We start from the raw sequence: 27221 nt of genomic DNA, 5'->3' as shown, positions 1-27221 counted from the left end.
AACTCAAACATCCAGCCATGAAGTGTTGATTTGCCTTCACAACTTTCGGGGTGTGGGGGTTGATAAAGGCTGCCAATGAGAATGCAAGATGTAGGACGATGTGGTGTTTTGTCTGAACCCAGTGCCGACACGCGTTAACGACATTTTGGGGAGGAAAAGAGTGGGAGAAAAGGGGAGGTAAGCGATGAAAGTGGCAGAGCCAGGAAGCGAGGAAAGTGCAGGGGCGGACGCATTTATTTGATGATTACCTTTTTGTTAGTTACAGCCCCAGAGACCCCGACACCAGAAGCACTTCCAGCAAACAGAAATCATAAACAAACAGAAAACGGTAGAAGAGACAGGGGATGAAAGTGGACAGAGGCAGAAGCATGAGGAGCTTTGAGGATGAGGCGAGGTGAAGTATCGATCATCCATTGACAAACACAATAGAAATTTTAGATGTGATGTGAGAGGCCCCCATCCATAATTTATCTGGGGCCAAATGTGAGTGACGTGGAGTGTGGACAGGGGGGAGTACAGAGTATTGATTAGTGCGAGGGGGAGTGCACAGCGCAAGAGGGGGGTTCCACAGAGAAGAAAAGGGTGGGGAAGGAAGGGCAGAGAGGTGGAGGGGATGCAAGAGAGAGATGGCTGAGCGGGGGAAGTGAGGAGCAGGGGGCGTCGTTGGGAGGGGCGTAGATGGAGCACAGGAAAGCCATTAAGGATGGCAGTGTTACCAGACACTGGCAGGAGCGGCTGAGAGCGCAAAACAGAGGAGCGCGAAGATTGGAGGACAGACAGAAAAGAACGAGGGAGAGGTCAACACCACCCCAACCCACCCCAGCTACCACACCCCTTTCCATCCCACTCCCCCCCCCCCGTTTCTCCACCGCCCCAATCAATATGACCATGTCAAAACATAAAATGCATGCTTTTGCTCTTAAGTAAAAGGTGTCTAAGATTTTTAAAAGCATTGATTCGGGGACGGGTCGATGGAAATCAAGGCAGATTTTCCTGTGCAAAGAGGGGTAATAACACTCAGCTGATAATAGCACAACAGTGGGGACTCGACAGTGTCTGCAAGGAGTGCACTGGTCAGATTACTGCACTCCACTCCACCCGGAAAGGTCACAGGAAGGGGGTAGGTCAAGGATTTGAGCTCTCTCCACACAAACTGGCTCGGGGAGTTGTCCATGGGGAGAGTGAGTTGATGGCACTGGACTTTTACAGGAGCATTTGCCAGAAACATTTTACACATTAAAGTGAGGAGTTTGGAAGAAAGAAGTTCTCACAGGCTTGGCCCTGAGGGAACGTGCACCATCAAACACAGCCAGACGGAGCAGATAATTCCTCTTCTGCAATGCGAACCACACAGAGCCAAACACATTTAACGAGAATTATTTTGAGTGATATATTGTTGTTTAAACATGTCAGTTATCCTACCTCGAGGTGATATTGCTGTATTATTCTTATTTTGGCTCTGAGTTCTCTGTGCTCCCTGAATGAAAGTCAGTCACTGAGGTGAAAACGAGTCAGAGGCAGAAAGGGCTCCGGGTGGGTTCAGTGGTTAAGGAAAGTTTTTTTCTTCTTCTGTTTCTTCTCCCTAATGTGGGCACCAGTGAGGCCCAGACAACCTCCATGTCACCACTAGGGACACAGCACCACCCACAGGGAGCCAAACCCAAGTCATTTAAAACAGACCAGGCACAGAGAGACAGCAAGAAAAACACAAGATGACAAAAGGGAAAAAACAAAAATCATGTCCCATAATCAGAAACAAAACTGGTGCCCACCACATGAAGGACGCTGCCAGTGTGCATCCATGTGTGCCTGGCTGCTGCAACAGTTAGCACAGCGGCCACAAAATGGGGCTTTAAGACAATGGCGGTACAACAGCAATTAGCCTTGTCCATGGGTGTGGCTATGCTCTGAAGACACTCATCTATCCATGACCACAGAAGCGTATAATGAATGACACGACATTGCTGTGACACAATAAAATAAACAACATCTGGCTGAACTTAGACAACTCCCTGCCTCTCTGTTGACCCCTTGACTTGACATATAGGTCATGAAGAAGGCTTTAATCAACGGCACAGTGCAGTCAAAGATGAAATGTTTTTGATTCAAATATAATTTGAATGTCATCTACATGGTCAAATGTTAATTTTGAAAAGTTAAGATTGACACATTTACTTTGGGTTGGCTTTTCACTTTTTTGGCTGACACCGCTAAAGTCTGTTCGAGCAGAATTCCATGATTCTCTGTTTATAATTTTAAGACTGACAGGTTAGCTGATTAATTGTGTGTAATATCTGGATACATTTGAACTGAGAATTTTCTGAACAAAGGTTCTTGTCTTTGTCTGCAATTTAGGGAGCATGCAAAGAATGTTGTATGATGTCCTGCCATCATTACCTTTGAGGGCTTTTTCTACCTGTACTTGACATTGATTTAGTAGAAGGCATTCAGGTAGCAGTTGTGTTCCAGATAACCAACAGTCTCTTCACCACCAGGCCAACATGCCAATCAACACAGTTTTCAGCTCAGAAAGGCGTGTGCTGGACAAGTAGTATTACTTCAAAACACCATTTGGTTGGTTTTATCTAGATTTGTGTGTGTCTTGTTTTTATGTGAAGCGAGAATGTGGGAAAAGGAAGCTGGTGGGGGAGATAAACTAGTCACCTGATCCAGGCTATGGTGGAGGTGATGACAGCCGTGGCTGTGCCACCGCGTGTCATATGATGAGGGGACGAAACGGAGAGTGACTGACCCCCCCCCCCCTTAATGGACAGCAACTACGCCATTGGGAAGACATGGGAGGGGACGGAGCAAGGAAAAGGGGGGTGGGGAAGAAGAAGAGAAGGAGAAGATAGACAGGGTTAAGGAAGCAGAGTGATGGCTTTCATATGATACCCCATTCCATGTGATTCTTGATAAAAGCAGGCCTGGTGTACGGTGGTGAGGGGGTGGGGGGGATGAGGAGGGATAGAAGACGTACTCTGCTTCACACTGCAGTGGGCTGGAAGGCTCTCTGCTGGTACTCCAGCGACACTGTGTGAAGCCAGCAGGTATGGAAGCACTGTAACACATCCGTGTGTGTGTGTGCATTTAATGGCTTAATCAACAACCTAAACACTTGCCGAATAGGAAACAGGGATTGTTCAACCTGCCTCCCACCTTTTAGACAAGGAGTCCACACAAATAAATTATCCATACACCTCGAACAAAGAACAAAGCTCCCCCTCCTTTTGTTTAACAGAGTCTTTTGGTACACTGTATCAATAGCCAGTGTACTCTATGGAAACAAAGCCAGATGACAGTCATCACTGCAAAGGAGAGGGGTACAACCGCACAAACACGTCTTTATTAATATCTTGTATTACTCCAGTCACACAAGATAATTGCCCAAAATAGATAAAGGGCCAGGCAGCATGCTAACACCCTCATAAATGCAGATGTTATGCGGATGATTTAATCACGGGTCTAACAGATGTTTTTAGGCTGCCCTCTTTCATTAAAAGCCTGCCACAGTAGACGCAGGAATCAAAGATTATTCTAGGAATTAGGATATGAAAAGCACGTTAGCTCAATTAAGGAAATTAAATTGTGTACATTAGACAGAGCCGTGTTCAACCAGCAGCGAGCATTTTGCCGGCGAGGCCGCGGCATAATAAAATCAAAGAATCACAGCTTAATTGAAATGCACTTAAAAGGGATCATGCTGACAAATGCGATTGTATTGAGGCGCTAATGTGCACACCTCCTCCCTGTCCACTTTAAATCCAATGAAATTGAAATATCCTGGGCTGCTGACCGCTTCCTGATACAATCAGCTGGCCAGCAGCACGGCACATGCAGAGAGGAAGAACAAGATGATGAAAAAAATAGGAAGCAGGTAATCAATTTAGAACAGACACATCAGGACAAAACACGCACCCCCTCCTCCCTGCTCCCGTCTGCTCACACACTCGTATGATGTTGAGTTCACTCACAGATTTAAACAAATGAAAAGGTGAAGTGTAGATAACAAGCCACCAAGCCTTATCGGTCTTGTCCTGCCAAGGTAGAACGGTTGCTTCTTCTGTCAGCTTATAACAGCTTGTGTTTAGACAAGAGTTCAATTAGGATGCATTACACAGCCATCACAACATGCTCATACACTGACATACATCTTCTTCATGTTTCCCTACACAGTATCTTTTTAACAACACTTATCGGATGGCAATCAATGGGAGGCCATCCACTGTCAGACACATACACTCGTGTGGAAATCCAGTTTTCTTTTTATAACGCAACATCACTGGGACCTCAATCACTCATCAAGATTTAATTATTAAGTTTGTTTGTAGGTGTCAGGCCTGCAAGTACGTTTCCGTCCCTACAATACTGTGAAACATTAATATCTTAAGTAGAAAAAAGAAAAGACATTTTCATTTGCGACTCTCCAAGGCCCTATCCTGCAGCCTACTTTTCTCTGTACTCAACAGAATATATTAGGCTGAATCAGAGCAGTAGTGAAGGCAAAAAAAATATCATCTTGCAACAACTCTCCCTTAACACTTTTATTTTATTTAGTAGTAGCTGATGAGAACATTGTACTTGAATTGCAAACACTAAATACCTACACCCTTTTTGAGCTAACACAATGTTTCACAAACAAGCCTTTCCCTCTACATATATATGTAAGCAAACTAAAATAGAAGGTACACAGTTGGACTGCTGATATGGAGACAAAAAAAGTAATGTGTTTGCTATTTTTCTTGCCATTAGTGTGTTTGCTGCTGAGCAGAACAGTACTCTCTAAGGTAATTCTCTGGAGGAGCCACTAGGGGAGCTTCCAACCCCCTTTTTAACAAACTTGAGCATACAGTGTATGCAAACACACACACACACAGACGCACACTCAAGACAAAAAGAGAAACAAAGAGAAAAGGAGAATGAATGTGATCTTGTGTGTCTCAACTAGGGAGGATACTGCCATCAACATAAACTACACACAAAAAAGGGCACAGACACACTTCATCTTTTTTTATCATCACTGTGGTCTTCATCCTCACACTATTCAGCCATCCGCATGCGATTCTCACTGTTGACACTGCTGTGCAGATGCGATGAACACGCCAGCATGCTATTGTAGTACAGACTAGTATAGCGATGGGAATACTCTGCACCCCAAAGTACAGAACACACCTCCATTATGCATTACACATCTAAGATATTTAAGCTCTTTGTAAGAGTTAAGTCTTGGAGCCGTGCCGTGTCATTCTGTGGGGGATGATAGGGAGCTTTAGTCATGTCTGTATTAGTGGGATGACTTCCAAAGCCTCTGGGATGGTGTGTTACAACCACCAGCTCCAGTCATTCCCTGCGTTGATACCCAACTCTGCCTGGCCCTAAGCGCCAGATCAGAACCCCAAATAGGCCTTGCATTTAAAGGGGATAAGCCTTACCACAGAGACCGACTATTCACCAAATAAGATCAAATGAATTGCTGTACTTTTTTTGTGTGGGAGTCGAAATAAACAGAAACGCAGTGGGTTCAACAGTCCGGTGTGGGGACAGAGACGAGCAGCAAAGCTCCGGTTTCTGTTCCGTGCGTGGGGGAAAAAGGCCGGTACGTTTATTGTGCTTTACAAAAAGTCTTTGGGAGGAGAAGTGAGTCTTGAGACCTGTGAACATCAGCTGACCTGAATTCCAGGACACGTGTCGTCTTCAGAAGTGGGGAAGGCAGTGTTTTCCCTTCTTGGAGCAGGAGAACATGGTTCTTATTCTAAGATAAATACCGCCCATCTGTCTGGTGCTGTATGGTGGTGGGGTGTGTGTGTGCCAACATTGAAGCCCTTCAAGAGACACTTAGGTCTGTGTGTATATTTTCACAGTCTGATTGAAGTAAAACACAGCCTTTAATGTATCATTTCAAGTGAACACCGTGCCCAAATGAAAACACACACACCTACAAGCCCCACTTAATTGAAGGCTACAGATTTTCACATAGCAGACAGTTTTTTTTTTTCTTCTTCTTCTTTTTTTCCGAGAGGGAGAAGAGAGTACTTTTTGAAATCAATATTCTCAACTTGTTTTCCCGCAAATTAAAGCTGCCATTCTCAGGCTGGTGTCACCAGGGAGAACGCAGAGAGACAGAGACGGATAAGAACTGCAGCAGTAAAGTTTTATATTTCAAGCAAAGAAAAGATTGAAACATAATCCTACATTATCTCAAAAATGACTGAAAAAGATAGAGAGTGAGAGAGACAGAAAAACATATACACCAAAAGGAAGCCCGGATGCTATTTCTGTTTTCTGCCAGAATGTGAAAGAATATACAAAAAGTAAAGAAGAATAAAGCTATCATGACATGATCATAATTTCAAATGCACTTATACATTTCTCTTTGAGGTATAATAAAGTGTCGGTTATAATAACTTGCTCTTGACATACTTTCCAATCCATGAGAGAAGAATTTCCTTGGTACAAGTTTCGACCTCGTCTTCCATCTCAATAACATGCGACTGCCTGCAGTTAGTCTACATAACATGCAATTTACACACAAGACTGCACTCCTCATGCCGTCTGTGCCAGCAGACCATAACCGTAATTTGCCATAAAAACAGATACACTCTTCAGGAAGCTTGTAGTGCCTAAAAACCTCAATTAGGTTCATCAATTTTTGATGGAATGGCTCTGATAAGGTCTGGTCCCCCATACACCCACTCACCCGCCAGCCCCATCCCTCCAGTGCCCCTGTGCTGGCAGGATGTCTTTAATTGTTGGCCCTAAGCACTGGAGACAGACAAGACTTTGTTTGCTCAGTAATGGATGGCTCTGTACCTAACACAATATTGAGGCTGGTTATGCAAGCATGGCTGCCGCACTCCCGGCGTGCAGTGGGAGTTGAAAAGAGAGATGTTGACGGTGGTGAAGGACAATGGAGGAGTCACGTGATGAGCACTCGACTGACCTGGTGTACTGTCAGTACTGGCACCTGGTAGGATACCAAGTGTTGAGACCTCCATCACCCTCGTACAGTGCAGTCATTTCTCTTCTCCATCCAACTCTTGTAACAAAGACCTTCTCCATAGCAGGCAGGAAGCCTCCACACCAGGCCAAGCTCTTTAAGACCATCTAGCACATACGGCAGGGCTGTTAAAATACAACAGGCACAAGGGGAAAACATGAAAGACAGTTTCTCCCTAGAGCTCTTTCTCTGGTATATGCAAGTTACTTTCACCTTTGCATGCGGCGATCGCAACCTCTTTCCTCATCTGTGCTCCTCTTCCAGGACCTCCGAGCTGTCCTGGGAGGTGCCTTTACTAAGGGATTTCTCTTCATTGACTTCCTGGGTAAATTGATTTTAATAGCCAACACTTGGGGCCTTTTCTCACGGTCTCCTCTTTCACCAGCGGCAGGCTCCGTCACGCCCTGCCATATTTCTCCACTCAGGACGTCTGGGCTATTTTCCAGGGCTATTGGAATAAGAACTGACGAATCCCTTTCAAGGTCCCAAGGAGATAATCTCCTGTCATTTCTGATTTGCATAACATTATTTAAAATTTAATGTAATGGCATTAAGCTATAGAAGACCCTCCCTTTTCTGAGAGCCCACATCTGTTTGCTGCAGTTGTGTGTCTGTGTGTGTGCACATTTCTGCACAAACTTGTGCATTTGTGTATGTGTATATGCAGCGACGCAACACAGTGGGAGCTCATTTCTGATGTGGTACCAGGGAGCCTCCTTCCTCCCTCTGCTCCTCTCTATCTGCTTCTATCTTCCCAGAGCGACCCCCACCTTCCAATCTGTCCCAGCTAAGACATAATATGACCACACCGCACGGAGATAATCAACAGATAGCTCAAAGCAGATGAAAGAGCTATCAGATCTATCCTCACTCAAACACAAATACAAAGAGACACACACACGCGGCAGCTAACAAAGTGCGTTCCAGGGTACTGGGCCAAGACATAGCCCAAAGGACTGCGGGCCGGATACCATTCCATTTGTCGGATCCGTACGTGTCCTACTTAGAAGGCTGCAATGGGACTCAATTAGGCTGGAACCAAGACGAGCTGATAAATTAATTTATTAATGAATACAATGGAGTGGAGAATGGAGGGATGAGCTTGCTCATTTCTTTGGGGTTGGCTGGGCCAAAGAGCTCCACTACAATAGGGGGCTTTGATTGGGAAGGAGATGGGTCAGAGAGGGATTATTGTGATGGAGACTTTAATGTCTTTGTGGTGGGTTTGTGAGGAGAGCAACTCTGGAAACAGTGCAGTTTCATAAGGTGCAATATTAAGAAAAAAAGAATCTGTGTCTGGATTAGGTCACAATCTAGTATTGCTTCCCTGTTCATTGTTTCCTTGTAGTCCAGAAAAACGTGAGCACATAAGCACAAACATAAGCGATAAAGCTCACACCTTGCATCCAGACACGATTGCAAGTAAATGTGTACACAATGTGCAATTGCTTTACTGATACACGCACATACAAAACACACAGGCTCACAGGCAAATGCACACAGAAGCATGCCATTACAGTGCAGACAGAGAGGAACACAAACACACACACATGAACTAACACAGACACACCATCTCTATTCTCGGTGGCAGAGCATCTTCCACACATTAAAAATAAATTAATTCAGAGTCAATTTGGGGAATGTTTGGCGATGCAGGGCAGGAATACCATCTGAGCTCTGGGAATTGTAGATTGCTCCCCCTCTCCCCAAGGCATTCTCTTTGTCTATCTATTTGGTGTGATTAAAAATACAATGATGAATGCATATTTCTTCCAGATGAATAACTTGAAGGGGTTGGCAGCAGATGAATCAGGGAGCAGTGTGTTGGTAGAGAGACTAGCCAGGTCAAACGATTCACAGTCAGAGCCTCAGTAGGCTGGACTTCCTGCGCATGAAGAGGAAAAAAAGGAGGAGGTCATCTGGACAGCAGTCTACCACATAGAGCTGAGCTGGTTTGATTCACGTTAAATCTTCAGAGCAGATTTCATTCATGTTAAAATACATCATCTAATAATCTAAACCAAACTTCCATATTCCCATCTGAGGGACTGAAGTTTAACCCCTTTTCTCCAAATTAATTTCTAATGTCAGGTATAGTCACCAATGAAGCATTGTTCATACGCAGATGTGATAAATCGAGCATCTGGACTCAAATATCAAAGTCTTTACTGATTAGAAGTTCATAAACACAAATGGACAGACAGCTGGATTGGCTGCCCACCACATGCACACCATCGTTTCCTATCAAAACAAATTTAGTTCAGACTGTACTTCATCACCATAACGTTCAGAAACATCATGTTTCTCAATTTTGAAAACAATTTAACATCTTGCTACCATTTGGGGCACTCAAAGTGAAAGGCTTTATCCCGGTCAAAAATGTAAAACTGTGCAAAACAACCCCCCCGCTGTGCACTCACAGCCACCCTAACACCATACATCTATATACAGTCAGCCGAGCACCAAACGTATAAAGAGTGAGCCTTCACAATGGCTGGGGAGGCTCTGGGCTTGAAGGAGAGTGTTTGAGGCTCATATCCCCAGTAGGGATCCCTCCTGGCAGGGCTACTGAGTGCCCCCCCTCCCAGCTCCCGCACCCTCCCACTGCCCCCTACAAACCAGTGAGAGAGGAAGGCCCTCCTCTCCTTACATGTCAACTTCAGAGAGCATGCCTCTTGGTGCCTCAAAGCTTTGATACCAAAATAGTCCAGGAAGCCTCTGTCTTAAAAATGCCCCAGCAGACCTTTATTTCGAGGATAGAGGGAGGGAAAGGGGAAAAAAGAGGCTGGAAAACACAGGAGAACTAGAATTATTACTAGGAAAGAATGAAAGAGGGAAAGTGTATAGGGTTTGAATGATTGTTCCAACACTGCAATGTGCCACTTTGGCAATGCTCCTAAATCTTAACCAGCAAATAGGTCTAATATTTTAGGACTAGATAACACATAGAACGATAACACACTTATCTCCTCTGAGGACCTTGACTCCCAGGGCTTTCAGACCATCCAGTATGCACCAGATTCATATATATGAATTATATATAAAAAATGATACCTATGGCACCTGAACAAAAAGACTGATTCAATAACAGAATTGGTGGTGAGTTTAGGAACAGACAAATATTGAAGATTAGAGGTGAGAGGGGCTGTTTTAATGATCTGTAGCTGAAATTGGAGAGAGAGTGGAAAGAAAAAAGAGACGGGCTGCAACAGTGAAATGTTGTGGGGGTGTAACATTAAGGGGGTCATGAGTATCTAAATTCAGACCCCCAGGTCTGAGGACTCTCTTCTCATTGGCTGGAAAACCTGGGGTCACCAAATGTGAGGTCTGCCATTGGACCCTTTTCCCCTAATCCAGCCCCATGTGACACCATGGGCACTTGGTGAAGTTAAAGGGACCAGGATGTTCAGAACTTCACGAATAGCCGATCCTTTTTGTTCCATGTGTCACAGTTAAAGGTTTTCACTCACTGAGAGAAAATCTTGCCACTAGATTGATAATGAGCTAGTCAAGGAAGCGACATGACGCAGAGAGTGCAGCCCTTTCTGTTGAGATAGTGATTGGCAATGACTGACAACCCTGCAGGTACATCTCAGTTGGGTTATGGTAATGCCCACATTCTTTCTTATTGTTGGCAACAAGATATTAAATGGAGAATTTTGCCTGATAGTAATTTGTGCACATGTAAGGCTTAGTGGTAATTAAAATCCACTTGTCCTAAGGAGTAGATTTCTAGACCCTCCACCTGGACTGGAAACGTTTGTGTTAGTGGGGTAGCTGCCTCTCTGCTGCTATAGGTTCAACATGCGACATTCAGGCCAGGCATAAGCCAACTTGGTTTACTGGCACAAATCACTTGCCCTGTTAGCAAGTAGGATCATGACGCAGTTGCTCTACCTATTGCTTCTTTCAAATCCAAGTTCACCTGCTTACTGAACATTTAGGTCTAGATTAGCTTGTTTATTCAGCAATGCCTAGCACTTGTTAGATGAAAGCACCCGCACCTGTCAAAATAATTGCTGAAACAGTGATAAATTAATGATCAAATGGCTCAATGTGAATTACAGTGGCACTGCAGAGTCCTGTACGCACCACAGCCAAAGAAATAAGGATAGAGAGAAAGCGACAAATGGAAACAAGGAGTGAGAGTGAAAAAGGATGAAAATCTAGGAGGAGTTTGTGCAATATGCCTAAAGGAGTGGTGGTATTCACTGATGATATTACTCAGTTTGTACCCATTTGATATCTGTAAGGACCCTCGCACTCTTATGACCAAAGTCCCCAACACATTTGAGAGCCCCTGAAACACTGGCCCAATGTTATTTTTTCTACAGTGTTCCTACATTGCAGTAAACACATACACTTTTAAAGAACAGCATTTTTATTACAGACATACAAGAAAATGTTACCAAATCAAAAGACTTTATCCAACACTGGCAAAATGTATTATTCATCTGCAGGCTTTACACAAGCATATTGTCTTTCTCTCTGTGTGTGATTGAATGTACTTTGGGGGACAAGGGACTGCTTATGGCTTCTGAGGAAAGAAGGAGATGATGTCAAAAAAGGGGTTTTGTAAACAACACGTGCTTGTGGGTTTTCGCTGGTTGAAAGAGGAAGTCACAGTGAGTGACTGGATACTCTGTTCTTTTCGGCACATTTCCATCCCTATTATGTCGTCCAGGCATTGCGACGGAGTGCTGCTGCACCTCATCTCATATGCAGTTATCCAACTAACTACCAGCCTTCCCCTGCCGCTCCACTGGCCTTTGATAAGAACAGAGGGAAATTAAAATCATGAATCTGAATTATGAATCCAATGACAAGATAGCCTCAGAAGGCTCGTTCTCCGCACCACGTCTCTTGGTTATTTTTCCTCCTATCTGTTTCTGACTCTCGCTCACTTTTACTCTTGCTCTTTATTTCTCTTTCGATCCCAGTGTTGTTCTCTTTCACTTTTTTCCCTTTATTTCAACTCCGCCCCGTTCTCTCTTGGTTACTGGATTCGACTGCTAGCATATTCCATAAGAGCAAGAGAGGCTGAGGGAGAAAGGAGAGGAGAAAAGTTTCAAACGACGATAACACACAGTTTGATAAAACTGACAAGGGACTCAATTAAGGCTTCCCTGTCAAAACAGGAGTGATATTTTATTAAGTCGCAGTGTGCCATGCTATGGGTACATCAAGCGACGCATCTGTAGACGAGAGGACTGCACCAGCCGAGTAAGAGGGACACGTGTTGCCACTTTCAGGAAACATCAGTCAAAACTCACTTCATCACATCTGTTGAAAAATTAAGAGACCCCGATATTAGGATGCTCATTTCCTTTTTAATGCACAACCCTAGTGTTTGAGGAGAGACTCTTGCTGCCCCCATTTCTTTCCTTTTTACTTCAAACACATCCAAGCACAAAGAGTCCTGGTATTAGTTTTTACAATCTGAACAAGTGTGGCCAAGACTCAGCCACATCTGAAAAGAAAACAACCAAAGGCCTGCATTGTCATAGTCACACATGCAGACTGTTAAGAGACGGCTTTTTAGGCCAACGAATGTGCTAATTAGAGTCTAATGTTTGAGTTGTGGTTCTGGTTCCAGGATTTTCGATACAGTGGTAATTCAGTATAGAACAGATGGATTCAGTGTTTCAAAGTTATCGCAGTAAATAGTTTAGGCACAAAATATGTTTTCTAAAGGACATTTGAAAAAAAAAACTGACAGAGAACAAGCCCACCAGAAGTAAAGAACCATAGTTTTTAAATTGTAAGTATATATATTTATGTGTTTAATGAGGCAGATTCTTGTCACAGGGAACCTTAACTGGCATGTCAGTATGACAAGAAAACTTTCACCACGACCACCGCTACCGAGCAAAAATAAAATAAATAAAAATAACAGGTGTGAAAAGTGCATCGGACCACAGTCCATAGCAACTGACCACAATTTAGTCTGACTAATAGAGGGGGTTTCAGTCCGGATCAAACTGGACCATTGTTCTGTTCATTTGCAGTGTGAAAAATATTTTTGGGGGATAGTTTATTATCCCCCAATACACAAATTGTAGGAAGTTAAGCCAGCATTAAACAACAGAAGAAGAAAGAGAGGAGGAAGCTTTACTGGTCTCTCCAGAAACAGAGCTGTCCTGGCTGGAAGGATTGATTGCAGTCTTCAACTCTGATGATATAATGTTTGAACGGTGAGGAGGTTCATTCGGCACATTTGAACCAGTGTCGAATACTGCGTCTGAAGTCGGTGGTACCATAATGATACTACAGTGGCAACGGAATTAACAAAGTGAACCGGTTTGTCCACTTTCACCAATGGAATCAAAAAGTTACTTCCCAACAAATTGACAATAGCAACATCAGACACACGCTCGTCTAAATCAATCAATGTCACATTTAGGTTGACGCAGCCAGTGGCGGACTCCACATCTGGAGCACCGGGATAATATCTTCTCACACTGTGCGTGTATCATCCAGGACTAGTGTGTGTAACATCGCTGCAGTGAACAGGACTGTGCCATCAGGCGCACAGAGCGCACTGGAGATCACTCACAAAACTAAAGAAAAACTATTTCAAACTTCTATTTCCAAATAATATCCCAGAGTGGAGGCTAGGATCCACTAATGTGTGAAGTAATCTGTCCGATTGCTCTAAATATGTAAATACTGCAGTGACACACTCGTGCGTAATGCTGCGTGATGGATGCACGCAAATGGAAGAATGAGGAGGAAACAAGGGTTTAGGGATCACAAAGATATTTTGTCCCATGACGATGACTGATCAGCTGATATAGATTCTATAGATCTGTGATCTATGTGCTGAACTGAGTCCAGTATCACACAGATTGACGGACGGAAGCGAACCATCCCAGTAGAAACACAAGCATATAGGAATTCTGTTAAATTTAATAGATTGGCACCTTTCTATCATCCTCACTCTCACTCACTATATTATCTACAGCAGCAGTGTATCAGTCTATTTTCTTTATTAATGACATCACTGCTGTCCCATAAAATCCATCTTCACCTATTTATTTTCATGAGGTGCATTGCATTGACCATTTATGGTTGAATGTGGGCGTGTAGGGGGCGGACTTTGAGGCAGATCCACATACAAATGTTTTTTTGTTTTTTTTGCGTACGCCATTTTCGCCAGCTTCTAATCCAAACCACACGGTCAAACTAGCCCCCACTCATTTCACGATGCGAATTGTTTCTAAGCATTAAGTTACGAGCGAGAGTCATTTCTAAATAAAGGTGACCTTCCTGTAGATGGGACGTTACATTTGTCCAGTTTGTGAAGGCATGAATTAATTAGGATTTAGTTTTTATAAATTAATTAAAATACACAAAATTAATTGAACTGAAATAAGTGTGATAAATAATAGATCAAATTAATGATACAAAATTACGACTTAGTGTGAAACTATTTTTGAGAAAATTGAGAATGAATAAATTGATCTCATTACTAATTTTAATTCAAGCAACACACTAACAGACTGTCATTGAAAAACTACCTGTTTCCACAGACTAATTTCACTTCACAATGACAGTTCACCACCTCCTTTCTGACAATATCAGGACATTCTGATAAAAGCCCATGACACATCATATTTTCCCTGTTTTGCCCCTTGACGCAGCCCACGTAGGTGACGACAACAGCACATATGTCATACAAAATTCTTTAGTGCACTCCTTATACTGCAATGTGAAACCAAAACTAACTGAATGAAATTAATACAATGTAACAAAGACATGAACCTTGGTTTGAGGTTGTGAAAACGCCCTTAAACTCCTTTGAAAGACTTATTAGTTACTTATGTATCTCCAAAGCAAAAATAACTAACATAATTCTATGACTGTATTTTGTACATGTACTCTCGGGCTGCACGATATAAGAAAACATGCAATATACGATAACGTTGTTGAATGTAGCCATGACAAACGTATTCTTAAGCATTTTTCTTCTTTATCACAAGTCATATTAAGTATTTCTGCTTTGGTTTCACTGCTAACATAGACCCCATAAAGTAAGTGGTCTATGCAGACACGGAAAAAATGAATTCCAACAACATGGTTTTATTGAAAAAAATCCACCTGGCTGGACGCAGGTACCACGGACAGCTCCACAGCCGGAAGGAGAGGGCGCACAGTGGCGAGAGAGCAGGAAGTTTGGGGTGTGTGTGTGTGTGTGTGTGTGTGTGTGTGTGTGTGTGTGTGTGTGTGTGTGTGTGTGTGTGTGTGTGTGTGTGTGTGTGTGTGCCATTACCTTTCGCTCAGGTTCTCAATTCTTTTATAGTTATCAACCGTTTATAGAACTCAATTTGGCCAGGGACAAACGTGATCACTAGCAGTTTCCACTGTAGTAGAATTTTGTTGCGACGAAATTTGACGGAGGTGGCTCGCAAATATCTATGCAGGAAAAGCCCTGGACAGGCCCATCAATGATTTGAATATCTTTAATTTATTATCTGGTGCAGTAGGGCTCCATCTGATTTATTTTAACTTTGTTGTCTCGCAACTGTGACGTGTGGCTGCTGTGGCACTGACCCTAACACACTTTACTATTGTTTGCATATACAAATTAAAACTCAGTCTACCGTTGCACTCATTTTAAGTCGCTCTGGATGAGAGACTGTGTAAAATACCTGCAATGTAAGATGGAATGTAGCTTTCTTTGTCTATCTCTGCAAACACAGGATTTGAGTATATCAGCATTACACACAGACCTTGATGTTTGTGTGGACAACTGAATATACTGTATATATTCACCAACTTCCACCCTACTTTAAATTTCTTTTTAAATAAAAGTAAACTTAATCCCTCAGAGAGCGCAAACATGGTGGTGTTGTTAAAAAGAAAGCAGCAGCGCTCTGATGTGCCTGGGAGAGGCCATAGCGTTACAGTAAGATGAAACTTTAATTCTCAAGTCTCTCTTGTAATTGAGATTGCTCTTGTAGGATGTTGTATTGCTGAGAAAAAACAGATTCTGTCCACCCCCACACACACTCTCACTCTCCCCCTACACACACACACAAACTATACATATGCGTGTGCATGGGTTTACATGTTGTACACAAGCACGGGTCTACATGCCATCTTGCCTACAATGTAACAGAATTGTTTGTGTTTGCCTTCATCTCCACAAACGCAATGTGTGTGTGTGTGTACATGTGCACGTGTCTGAGCTGACACTCGGTTGTACAGGAGCTCAGTGCTGACCATACATAGTCTGTTTCATCTAGAACAAAAGCTCTGTTGGAGGACACAAAAGGCCAGGTTCAAAAGCATCGCAGGCGTCAGGAGCCCAGGCCTAGATACATGAAACAATCAGTGTAAACTTGTCCACAGCTAAGAGGGCTGTGATGCACCTGCAACAATGCTCCTCGTGCTCAACTGCAGGCACCGTGCTGTCCTCATAAGACAAGATTAAAGCTCTCAGTAGATCAAACACAATGTTGGTGATTAGCACAAAATAATGTTTTTGTGTTTCTATCATTGATTAATATGTTGCTCCCAAGACGAGCGGCACATCATGCATCATTTATGCATGATGTGTACGACTGGAATTGCAGCCTCTCTGCCCTGTGCGGCTGGCATGCGAGTGTGGCGGGGGGGGTGGATAAGGCAGGGGACATGTGTGTGCTCGTGTGTGTGTGTGTGTAGGGCAGGTTTTCTCACATACACTGTGGGTGTAGAAATGAATCTTATATGACAATTGCAATGAGTGAGGGTGGGTGTGTAACTCATTCGTAAGGCCACATCTCACTGACAGCTACTGGAGATACAATGATGGATTCAGGCATTGACAAGCAGCGGTGCTGTTTTAATGAAGAGAAAACTCCACTCACACCCCCCCCCCACACACACTATAAATGTCTGAAGGTCTCACCCTCCCTCCCTCTCTGTTATTCCCTCATTTCTTCTCCCCTCCTCAGTCCTCCATCACTCTCTCCTGGATATTTATGACTGATTGATCCGTCAGCGCTCTTGCTAAACAAATGAAAGTTGCAGCTTGTGCCACCGAGGCGACGCTTTCATCAGGGCTCAGCAGGATTGGTTTGAAGTGGGCCCCCACTTCCCTCGTGCACCAGCGCTGAACTTGATGAGCTAGGACTTGGGAATGTGACATTTACATTGAGTCACCCCATGTAGCGAAACTGTGTTTGTTTTTCAGCTGAATCAAGCTGATTGGGTGTTATAGGTGTGTCATGTGATTATGTAACACAATATTTATTTCTGTGTGACTGTCTTCGATGCAATTTGGAGTCACTGTAATTATACAGCAAGAGATGAATGATTCATCTCAGCGAAGAAAAACTCATGATGTGTAACATGAGCGGAGGCGTTACCATGTAACAGTATTTCTATTACAGCATTGTGATTTTAATCCCATTGGAATTGGCTATGTGAGTACATTTTATGGACTTAGAGCTGCTGTTCCAGTAAAGATTTCCCCTTCTTCGACTTCCATGTAAACAGCCACTAAATATTACCATAGAGAGGTGTTTTCCTAGACTCTAGCTTTTAGGGTTAGACTTTGTAATTGAAGCAGTAGATGAAGTCTTTTAACTTATCACTCATTTTCATTTACAGCCTTCATTCATAAAAACATGTTGTTATTCGTATGTAGGCATTGTGGACACAGACAGTGATGGTTTTTGATAATACCACAGACGCTCAGCTATAACAATCCCCTCACAGGCATGGTCCTGAAGCTCTGTTCAGTTCCAACAGGGCAAAAGAAAACCAGCAAGTTAAGCATGAGGGTGTTAGAGAATGCAATGGCTGAAAGTGTCATGGTCTGTGTGTAAGTGTGTGTTTGTGTGTGTGTTGGTGTGCTGTTCCCACTTTCTACCTGCAGGCTGTTCAGCCCTGAACAGGTACCAGTGTGTTGTAAGCCCAGGGGCACTGTGTTTTGTTTGGCCTGCCTTTGGTCCCCTCTCCATCCCTTTGCTACTTTCACTTTGAAACCTGAAATAGCTCCGTTTAATTCATTCTCTATGAATGTATCAAGCATTTTTTTTCCTACCATTTGCATTTAGTCATTCACCAATATTTCTACATAATTTGACCCACAGAGGCACGCGGGAGAACATTGCTCACATTTTGAAATAACATATGTTAATAGTGATTAATAGAAGGGGTTAAAGGAGAGACGGACATAAGTCATGTTGTCTCACCGATCTATGTGTTGCTGATGGTGTCAGCTCTTTGTCTCTAGCTTCTGTTTTCTCTGGAGTGACTGCACAGGAACAAATAAATAATCAGCACCATGGTGGGTGTGTTTCAGGAGAGCATCGGGTCTATAGCACAAACACAGTAGGACCCCCTACAGTTGTAGTAGTCTGTGTCCAGGTTAGCAGTGATACAAATTCTATTGTTGTTTTGTGTCTAGGTCATTTTAATTTAATAACTTATAACTAATTTAATACTCATATACTTTGAGGGAAATACATACTATTTGATACCTTTTGTCAAAACAAATGACCCGAATGGTCTTTTTGTTGTGTAAATGCATTTCAATAGTAAGTGATTGCACTAATTGCAAAGGATACAAATCATTACTCTATTATCTAGAAGGGTACTTGCACATACCTCCGCAAAAGCTAACACCCTATCTTGCTGTGTTGAAAAAAAAAATTCCTGGAAGCGCTCATTTATCCAGATCCAATCCAACATTGGGTTCTCCACTGGGTCATGTACTACCTTTCCATAACTTTTCATGGAATTGGGCAGTGTTTGAGTGTTGAGTGTTTGAATCCTGTTGAGAGACCTTTATATGAAGTCTGCAAAGTGACCGATGGGCTAAAGGCAATGAAAATATTAAGGAGGTATTAACAGCTTCCATGACACAGAAAGACACAAATGAGTGGAATCAATGGCATTTAGCTCTCACACTGTTAAAGCATAGTCAAAAGAAGAAGAAAACAAATAAAAAGAAAAACAATTACCCTGATCTGCAGGCTGATTTATGCTCATTGGGTATTTGCTTGGCTTATATTACTTCTACAACACCCACCTGTTGCAGACAAAATATGAGCTCTACAAAGAAACGTGGTGCTCAAGCTCTTCTTGATATAACTTTACAACAGATAGGACATCTGTTGTGAAGTTATATCATGAAGAGACTAATTCAGATGAGCAAAATCAAACAAAGCCATCTGAGGTTCTAGGTCCAACCCTTGTTTTGTTCAAATTACCTGCATCTTGCGACAGTCTCACATGCTGCAACACATAAACACACATGCACAAAATGTTTAGTCTCCTCTAAATATGTGTGTATCCAAAAGTGAGAGGTAAACACGTTTAATCATCCTGTTCCGTGTCGGTTCCACTGACAGTTTGTGTTAACAAAACAGGAGGAGATGAGAAAGGTGGAGCACCAGGGTTTTTACCCCAGCTGAAGCTAGAAGTAGAAAAAAACAGCAATGAAGAAAAAACAACAATAATAAATAGTTAGTTGGTGATGTAACAGCCCTAAAGTGCTAACTGGATACACATTTGTGGAGGAGAACTTAACAAGCCCTTAAATTGTGCATTAATCAAACAAAGCTTAATATGAACTGACAAGAAGCTTGGCAATCTGGCAGCCATCTGGAAGACAGGCCTGTCAGTCACAGAGAGGTGAGAAAGAGGGATGTCTGAACTCTGGGTTAACCCCAGAGAGAGGGAGATCGCAGGGAGAGAAAGACCACAAGATAGGAAAAGAGTCAATGAGAGATAGAGGTTGAGAAAGACAGTGAGGGAAGTTGAGTCTAAAGGTTACAAAGACAGATATGAAGAGTACAGAAGTTGATTTGGAGATTGTTAAAGATGGCGGGTCAAGTAGCACTGATGCCAAAACAAGGTCAGTTAGAGGGATGTGTTTTTGACAGCTCTGGTGAAAAACACTGTCAGGGTCATCATATCTCAACTTAACAAATAGCCACGTGTACACATACACACACAGACACACACACACACACAAACACATGTTTGTACTTCTATCTTAGGGAGGACACTCATTGGCATAATGCAGCCCTAGCCCCTTACCCTAACCTTAATTCTAAATTCTAATTCTAAAACCAAGCCCTTTAAAAAAGTGAGGAACGGTCAAATGTCATCTCTCTGTAGGGACTATGCTTATAATGGTATATAAGTACAGGACCACACACACACAAGCTATTTACACAGCACACCTCACACACAGCCACACGGCTGCACATGGAACCACACAATCCGCTCTCAGACATGCACTGAAGTCCGGACATCTTGCAAAAATTAGTATGCGTATGCAAGTGTTCGCGTCAGTTGCTTTGGACATTTTCTTGAACTTTTTCTACCGGCTCCAGAGTAAAATATCCAAAAAATGTGTTGATGATGTATATGTCACTGCTAGAATACAAATATCTCAGGATAAAAGGAGGTGCTAAAACATAGAAGACGCCAACGAAGAAACTTGGAAAGACAATGAGATTTGACTTTTCGGGAGAAGGGCCAACACCTGTGTCAATGTGCTGTAAACAAAAACACTGCTGTGTACGTGTCTGACCCAGACAGTCTCCTGCTGCGTTCTTCATATGTTTGCAGAGCTTCTCATAATCGCTACACAAAGACCAATTATTTAGGTCCCTCACAAACGCATACTATAGCCGTTTTCAGACATGACCTCTTAGTAAAATCCAGTGAATTGGCTACATCGTCAGCTCACCACAACCTCTCTTAAAATCTTCATGGGGTCTTCTACATGTGTGGCTCTGCTTTTTTAGTGGGAGATATTTGTTTTCTTTTTTCTTTTTTGTCTGTCGCGTGTTAGAAGCGTCATCAACCCCCCCCCACTCGCTCGCAGTGAAATCAGCGGGGGATCCCCTGCTTTGTTCACTCCTCGACTTCTCCTGGATTTCATACTAGGAGGCCAGGCGGATAAAGTCTGTGGAAACTGCGGAGCATCTCACTCTGACATTTACATTCACACATGCACCTTCTCCAGAGAAAATACTGAGGAACTGCAGAGTCCAGTGCAGGTCTGAAAGCAACTTTTGATGCGTATTCCAACAAGTATCCAACACACACTTGCTTAACCCAGAGGAATGGGCTTCACAATTAACTTGCGTCATGTCTGACTGTAGCGTGTATCCTTAAACCCTGTTGACAAGCTGAGTTATTGTAGATTATATTGTCAGTTGCTATAAGTGTGCTGTGGGTGCACACCAAAAGCCTACAATCAGAGAGTTCTCCAATTGGAGCATAGTTACACCGCCCGGCTGATTGGTTGCCATCTGCAGCTGCTTCACTCCGCGGATGGGGACACAGTAACGAGAAAAACAAGAAGAAAACTGACAAGACTGTGATACGAGCAACGAGCGATTCTTCTACCAGCTAACTCTGCACTTTGATTCACTCCCTCCAGTGCTTAGAGCGATTTTGATTTTACCCGCCTGTCGTGTACTCAGGCTCCTTTTCTCCTTAAAAATCCAATTCTGATTTCACATTGTTCTTCACCTAAGTTATGTATGACAAATGCCTGGGGCCAAATCACCATCAAAGCCGCACATCGCAGGAACACAGCGCTTCCGAGCTTCTTAGTGATGACAGATGTCACTTTTGAAGTGAGCTAGGGGATGAAAGTGGCGGGGATGTGACGGGCAGCATGAGGACAGCTTCTCCACCGCGACCTGCCATCATCAGTGTGTATGTAATGGGGAGAGACTGGAGGGGCCTGGTAGCTCCAACGGCCGTCTGGGGTGTCTGTCTCGGTGTCCAAAAGTGGCCAAGTCTTACATGTCATAGGCACCTGGCCTGCAAGCAGCCAGCACCCAATCTGGCAGCCCAACAGCCAGTCAGCCAGCACGGCTGCTAGTCAGCCAGCCAGCCAGCAACCCATCATGCCTCTGCCACCCGATTGGGATGGAAGTGTCTCTCTCCGTTACACTGGCTGCTCTGCCAGTGGATTCGTCAGGGTATAGAGAGAATAGCTAATCTGAGGGAACCAGCGGCCCAGAATCAAAGGGCCACTGGCTTCTGTCTTCCTTGTGTGTAGCAGCGCTCACCTGGGTACTATCCCCGGTGTGACAGAGCGAGCAGCAAGAGGACTTGGTAAACAAGGCAGAGCAATGCAACTTTCAAACAGAGAGGCAGCTAGTGCAGGGAAACCAAAACAAACTCTTAACTCAGGAAATTCACAGAACATTTTCCCCCTGCCTTCTCCACTGTTCCCTGTGTCTTTATTGTGGCTTGATATGTCACCACTGTCTATATCTCCTACTTACTCAGGACTTCAAGTGGCTGTCTCTATTTTGCTGGGCCATAAATTATTCAGTGCCATGTGTCTTCTTAGTATCTGTGCTTTCCATCGGGTTGCTATCTTATACCCTCTTCTGAAAGAAGGGTTGGTGCTTTGAGACAGAGTTTGCAAAAGGTAACACAGGAACTTCAGCACCGACAACCACTTTCTTAGTAGGAGCTCTTGTCAAGTACATATATTTGTTCCAGCACAAGGAAAATATGAAAAAGAGAAACAAGAAAAAAAGTTGTATCTGAATACAACATGGAAACCAACAAGCTCCACTGCTGCTACGACAACAACTTGGACTAGTATCTGAGCTAAAAATAATGACAGCACTCCACATGGAGGAGTATGTGTTTTGTTTCCCCAGCGTCTGTGTGTGTGCATGTGTGTGCATGTGTGTGTGGAGAGCCCAGGGAGCCCAGTGTATGTAAATAGCCATATGAGACTGCATAGCATTACTGTCCAGACATTGAAGAGGTGACCTGATCCCAATTAATCACACAATCCCAGGGAGAACTGTCACATCCCATCTCCATCAGCAGTAGCATCCTGTTCTGTCTCCCTCCCTTGTCATCCTCTGTTCCACCATCTCTTTTACTCTCCCCTTCTCTCTCACACACACACACACAGCACCCTACCCTACTAGGCCCCATCATCCCCTCACCAAACTCTCCCCCCACCTTCATCTCCCTGCTTTTATTCAAACATACAGGGTCTAAAGCTGACAGGTCAGCTGGCATGGGCCAGTCGGTCCCCACCTGTCCCCTAGCTTCTCCCCCCCAGAAGGCAAAGTGCCAGAAGAGGAAAGAAGAGGCACTTCTATCTTTACAGCTGCCAAAACAGGATGCAGCCTTAGGCTTCCCACCCCCCAAAGAGACAAAGTGTTTGTATTGCACCGGTATCAGTGAAAAAGAGCATCAATTTGATGGTTTATCACTCTCTTCAACACAAGCACACTGGGGTGAGGATGGTGATACAAAAGATTCAACATGTGGAAGAGGTCGGTTGTTTAATTAAAATATGACACGATACTGGGTATTTGTAATGCCAGTGTATTATACAAATCAAAACGAAGAGTGAACCATCTTTTAAAATGTGGCATGCAAGTAGATAGTTACTGTTCTCCTTACTGTCAAGACCACAGATGTAGGTATTTTGAAGTGCATAGTGATGAATGTGTTGGTGTGTCACACAAATCCACACACACACACGCCTCAGCCTTATAAAGAGTATGATTAAGAAAGTGTAACAGGCAATATGATGTTGTATGTGTCATTTTATATCTGTGCTGTCACCTTGTATTATTTGTTGGAGGAAATGTGGTCATAGAGTGTGGAAGAGATGGAGAGATGAGCACAAAAAAACAACCATCTACCTGACATTTCTGTGTCTTCTGTGTGAACTGCAAATCATAGGATTGGTCTAATGAGGGTTGTCTGTCAAATCTTTCAGAAACAATATATATTTTTACAATCTTTTCTTTTTTTAAATACATGGATATACAAGTGAAGATCAAAACACCAGCCATGTCTATGGAAGTGGAATACTGGATACAGGAGTCATGTCGTAGCTTTAACTTGATTCATCCTGATATAACCATTTTGAGTATTCCCTTTGAAAAATGGAGAACTGGCATCTTGTGGAATCACAGAAGAAGTCAGGAGACTATGTATCACATGTTGTTCAAGTTCTATTGTTTCACCCATCTATGTGCAGCCTTATTCACGTCAGCTTGTTCAAGCTGTTCCCTTTTGTGCTGTTACAGTTACAGGACTGTGACATGAAATCACGGGTGTGAAGAGCTACAGGGTAAAGGAGGGTTTTCTGCCCCTCATTCAAACCACTTCTGACAGTTGAAAGTTTTAAAAAGTTGTCGTGTTACGAAAGAACTTCTTTGCCGCCATTGCTCGGCAGAGTTTACATAAAATGAAGTGCAGTATAAAACTATGGAAGTCTTCTAAGCTATTGAATTATACTTCAGAATATGCATCTGATTCAAAGAGGTTTCATGATTAGCTCAGGGTCTCTCACTCACTCTCTTACACTCTTACTCTTCTATTCATTCCTGTTTGAGCATCCCCCTCTGCAGCGTCTATAGTTCCTCATTAGTGGTTGTGTCTGTGGATGATTGCAGGTGCTGTAAAAATGTGTGAGTGTGCCAAGAGAAATGGAGCTGGGAAGCATCGGGGCCATGGGGCCATTGTAGCGCCCACAGGGGAACCTGTAGAGGAGAGAAATATTGCATCTTGGGACTCAACCTTAGAGAAAAGAGGAGGAGAAGGGGGGTTCTGCATTCCCAACACACCATAAACTCCCCTCCTCTTACACATCTCGGGTTCTTCCCCAACCCTCTCTCTACCAATTTCCTCTTTTCAGCGTGCCATAGAAAAATGGAAAATTGGAAAAAAATGGAACAGTGGGATAAGTATTTATGATGGTAATGAGGCCCCATGAGGCTCTCTCCATCTTAAATCTAGTTAATCATCAGGTGAGTGAGGGCTGTTTTACTGGGAATCCACAAAAGACAACAGCGAGTGAAGGTGTGTGCAACAATCAGATACACATCTCTGATAGCACCTGCAATACTATGGAGGCATTAACCTTTACCAGATTGAGAGAAATCTCCTCCTCTCCTCTGAATGGATTTAAACTTTTCTCCCAAGTGACAAACCCGTTTCAAAGAAAACTTTAACACAGCAGTGTTGTTGACTAGCAACGAGAAATGAAGCAGTATTGAACTCAGCAGTCAATGCCTAATTCATTTTCCGTTTGCACTGCAGTTAATGAGAACATATTCTGACTGGACTGACTTAACAGTGGTAACAGCGAGTAATTCCTACATAATGCCTTAATTCTGGGATAATTTTGGGACAATATATAACTCAGATATCAGAATTAATTATAATTAACTATGTTATGAGTTGTACATTTAAGCTTACAGCTTTTGCAAACACCAAAAAAGAGATATGTTTACTGTCAAATTACAAAGACCTCTAGCAGCTGCCGGAATTATAGTCCTTCTCTATTGAGAGCAAAGGGGGAGGCAGCATGAGGTTGGTAAACAAGCACAAAGTGAGGTTAAGGTGATCAGCTCAACAAAATGTTGGACTTTAACATGGGAGGCCACTTCCTGTTTCCTACTGGCAGTCAGTTCTTTAAACCACAGACATTGTACATGTATTTCATGTAGCTACTATTTTAATAATCAGGACAATGGTCCTTGATTTTATTTTTAACCCAGACCATGATATTTCCCTGACCAAGTAACTTTTGTACCTAAACTTTACCAAGCTACTGTGGCCTGGGTACATTTTTTTGTCATTCATTATAGCAGGTGCTTAAAATTTAAGGCATCAGATAGAAAAATACGTTTTGTTTCAGTTGAAGGACTTTTTGCTCTGCATGCGGGAATGGTCCAAATTGGATTGGACTCTTTTTACTGGAAAGAAACCAAAAGACCTAACTCAAATGACAAAGAGTGGTGGTACAGCCTCAAATTCATCCAATGATCCCTTTTAAGCTATTGCGGGTTCCTCTTTCATTCAGCTGCTTTGACATATCTACTGTAGACCCAGGCCTGGTAATTAGGAGCTACAAAGCTCACTGACCTTGTCAAGATCTCTCTAACCCTCTCCAAGGTAGCCCAGTGTATGAGAGAAGGCAGTGCATTCTGTCGCTGTTTGGTTTTCCCCAACACACACACACCTGGAACATGGCTGTTTACCTTCCAGGTTAAAGGGCTGAAGTCAGTGACAGAAGGATATTTAACAAGGAAGCGAGGAGGGTGGAGGAGGATGAATATGCAGGAAGAGTAATGTTAATGTGAGGGAGTGGGGAAGAAAGTAAGGAGGGTGGTAAAAGGGTGACAGTACAAAGCAGAGGGAGGGGGTGAATGGGGGTCACAGAGTGATGAAGGGGTTAAATGCCACAAATGCCATGTCTCAAGGCCTCATAAAGACAAGCTCTGCATTGCTCCCAAGGTCAGGGTATGCACATATGCACCTGTGCGATGGTTGTGGTGGTGGGTGGCTGGGGGATCATGCGAGTGCTTCAATTAACAATACACACAGTGTAGTGTAGTTACCGCATTCTGTCTGCGACAAATGGCCCCACAAAAATAAATGGTGCAAAACTCTTAATGGGGATTAGAGATAAATGTATGGTTTTAGCTATGTCTGCAACATATTGACAATTGAAAGGGGTCAGAGTGAAGACAGGAAAAGATGAACTGTCTCCTTGTAAGTGTAAGAATTTTCTATACTGTCACTATAAAGTTGAGAATAGTACAAAATGTGTAAAGTTTTTGTACATACCAAACATTCCAAAATATAATCAACAGAGGACATTTATTAGGACACACTTGGTCTCAACATGCTGCATCACAACATTTTGATGCATTTTGACGACCCCTTAAAATGCGACTGACAAATGAATTTATTCATTCCTGAGTTACGAAGGGTGGATCCTTCTTAGACCAACCTATCCCAGGATTTATTGGGCTTCGATGACAAACTGTTTTTCAAAACTATAGACAATGGTGGTGGCAAGCAAAAAGACCAAAAGGTCAGATGCTTACATATTTAAATGTTAGTATCACAATTAAAAAAACCAAGAGGCATTTAAAGTGTCTCATCTGCCCAACGGCAGCTCTGGTGCTGGGTGACAGCAGTTAGAGCAGAACAAGCTGAAGACACAAATCACAGAAATCCTCCGTAGACGAGACCGTCTCCTTTCTGTTCACCCTGCACATCCTCCGAATGATTTAGCCTATGAATTAGGGTAGTCAAAAAGGTGGTGGAACAGTTAGGGCAAAATAACTCCACTGTTAAGACATTGTATAGGTAAGATTTGGGTTAATAACTTCAGCAGATGTAGTATTCACTAAGCTAAGGCCTCGGCATGTGTCAGTGCCAAAGAATTACAAAATCATATCGGGATGTGTTGGACTCT

This window comes from Hippoglossus stenolepis, chromosome 1, assembly GCF_022539355.2.
Source record: "Hippoglossus stenolepis isolate QCI-W04-F060 chromosome 1, HSTE1.2, whole genome shotgun sequence".
Lineage (NCBI taxonomy): Eukaryota > Metazoa > Chordata > Actinopteri > Pleuronectiformes > Pleuronectidae > Hippoglossus > Hippoglossus stenolepis.
This window is presented reverse-complemented; position numbering follows the sequence as displayed.